Source organism: Pollachius pollachius (assembly GCF_949987615.1).
Source record: "Pollachius pollachius genome assembly, chromosome: 1".
NCBI lineage: Eukaryota > Metazoa > Chordata > Actinopteri > Gadiformes > Gadidae > Pollachius > Pollachius pollachius.
In genome coordinates, this window is record NC_136934.1 from 41,367,305 (window position 1) to 41,370,024 (window position 2,720).

Here is a 2,720-nt window from a genome sequence, read left to right on the forward strand (position 1 = left end):
CCAAGCAATTGTTGGAATATGTCACCCTGAATTATTTTACTTGGTCAAACGGTGAAATCTATCCGGTGTTGGCCGGCGGCCAGTGTTCATTCTGGACCCTGGGTGTTACGGATCAGTTCTGTTTTGAAACTTCTGTGTCTCTTGCTTAGCTCAACAAGACGAATGAGCTTGGCTAACAGTGTGGGAGTGTGTAAAAATGACTTAGCTAGTGTGTGCGTGTGTGTGTGTGTGTTTGTGTGTGTGTGTGTGTTTGTGTGTGTGTGTGTGTGTGTGTGTGTGCGAAGCCAGCTGCGTGGCACCCTTCTCTCTTCATGTTGGTAGCGTACAGCAGAGCTCTGTCCAGTTCAGGGCTTTACTGCAAGAGGAGAGGGGAGAAAGCAGTTTGTTCATAATGGATTATTGATTGGTCTGAGCATCCACTGGCTGTGCTCTTCTGTTGGCCATCTATGTTTGTGTGTGTGTTTGTGTGTTTGTGTTTGTGCGTGTTTTGGGCTCTGTACCAGGCCCCTACACCCATCCCTTTATTTCATTCAACACTGAATAGGTCTACTTTATCAACCACTGTATGTAAAGAACAGTGCACCAATTCTTTAGATGAAGTCTTCAGTGCGTGTGGTTGTGTGTGTGTGCGTGTGTGTGTGTATGTGTATGTCCATCTCTGTGTGTCAATGTATATGTTTGTGTTAGTGTGTGTGTGTGTCTGTGTGTGTTCATGAACATCCCCCTCTGTAAGGACCTTGTAGCGTTCAAAGCGGCTAGTATAAGGCACTGTTTAAAGCGTGTAGTGTGCTTATATAGACTTTAAAATTAGTGTTTGTACAACTGTTAAAGCCTCCTCTGTGTGATGTAAATGTATGTGTGTTTGTGTGCGTGTTCGTGTGTGTGCCTGCGTGCCTGTTTGTGTGTGAGGGATTACAAACTTGCAAACTTGAGTGTGTGCATACAAGATGTGCTTGTTTCGCACTAACACAACTGCGCCTCGTGAATGTAGTTCCACAGTGTGTGGGAGGTAAAGGAAACAGATCCAACAGCAGAAATGATGTCGTCCAACGGAAGGACCTGCCGCCATTATCAACCACATCAGGGTGACCGTGGGAGTGAGCTAGAAAATCTCTTGTCTCTAAGGCCCACCCCCCCCCCCCCCCCCACACCCCCCCAAACCACCACTCTCTCCTCCCCCTCCCCTTGGCATCGTCCCTTGCCGATCTAAAGAGATTTTTATCATGCTCTCTCTCTCTCTCAATCCCTCCCCCCTCTCTCTCTCCCTCTCTTTCTCTTCTCTCTCTCTTCCACTCCCCCATCTTTTTCTCCCCCCCCCCTCTCTCTCTCTCTCTCCTTCTCTATCTGTCTATCTCCCACTCTCTCTTCTTTCTCTCTCTTGCTCTCTCTCTTCTTTCTCTCTCACTCGCTTTGTCTCTTCTTTCTCTCTCTCTCTTTATCTCTCTCCCCCCTTTCTTTCTCTTTATCCTCTCCCTCCCTCTCTCTATCTCTCGTTCGTTCTCTCTTCTTTCTGTCTCTCACTCTCACTCCCCCCCTCTCTCTCTGTCTCTCTGTCTTTCTCTCTCTCTCTCCCTTCTTTGCTCCCCGGGATCATGGCAGTTGATGAGGTTGACCTTAGATGGCAGCACTTCTCAATCTTCAGGCAGAAATCCTAGCAAATTTACTTTTATCTAGCAGCAGGCGATATCAGGAGGGTGTTTACAGTCCAGCATCACGAATAGACAGACAAGTGAACAAAACCCCACCAAACAAACAGAGAAACGGGGTCTTTGCCGACGTGTCGCTGCTGGTGTGACACCCCGAGAAGAATGCTTTGAATCCAGACAAGCTCCAGATGTGGTTCTCAGGAACCTCCGAGAGTGAGGTACCAGGAATAGCCACGTGAGGGCCTGCTTCAAGAGAGCCAGCGCCTTGATGTGAAAAATGAGAGCGGATTTCCTCCCCCGTGCAGAACCGAAACACAGCGCTCACTGGGAAGGGATGCACCGTGAGGTTCAACTTGGGGGGCTGAGTGCTGGTGTTGTTGTTTGGAGGAGTAGGCCCCATCAGCCCAGGGGTCGCTGGAGGCCCCTGGCATTGCTTGTTTGGTGGGCTTGTGGAATGTCTGTTGCCATGTTGGCCATAAGCTGGAATCCCTGTTGCTATGAAATGAGACCCCCCACCACCCAGCCCCCACCCGCCACAATATCACAGCGTGTGTGTGCGTGTGCGTCCGTGTTTGTGTGTGTGCCCATTCATGTCAGCTTTGGAATAAGATAATCTATCCCTGTGTGTTTAAACCACACTTTGTCCTCTAATGACTTTGATTTATTTGTTGATGTATTTGTTGACATTTTTCAGTCACAATATTATCATATTAATGTATTCAATAATTCATTTAGGCTACTTATTACTTATTTACTTTATTTATGGAGGTCAGGGGTGTGCTGTGTGACAAGCATCCTGTTTTTTTGCCCTCTCTCTCTCCTTTCTCTCTCTCTCTCTCTCTCTATCTCAGTCTCTCTCACTCTCTCTCTCTCTCTTGCTCTCTCTCTCTATCTCAGTCTCTCTCTCTCTCTCTCTCTCTCTCTCTCTCTCTCTCAGTCTCAGTCTCTCTCTATCTCAGTCTCTCTAGCTCAGTCTCTCTCTCTCTCTCTCTCTCTCTCTCTCTCTCTGTGGCTAATCTCATTACAGTTTTAATTTGCAACTGTCGGGTGGGGTTATTACCGTGTTGAAAACTC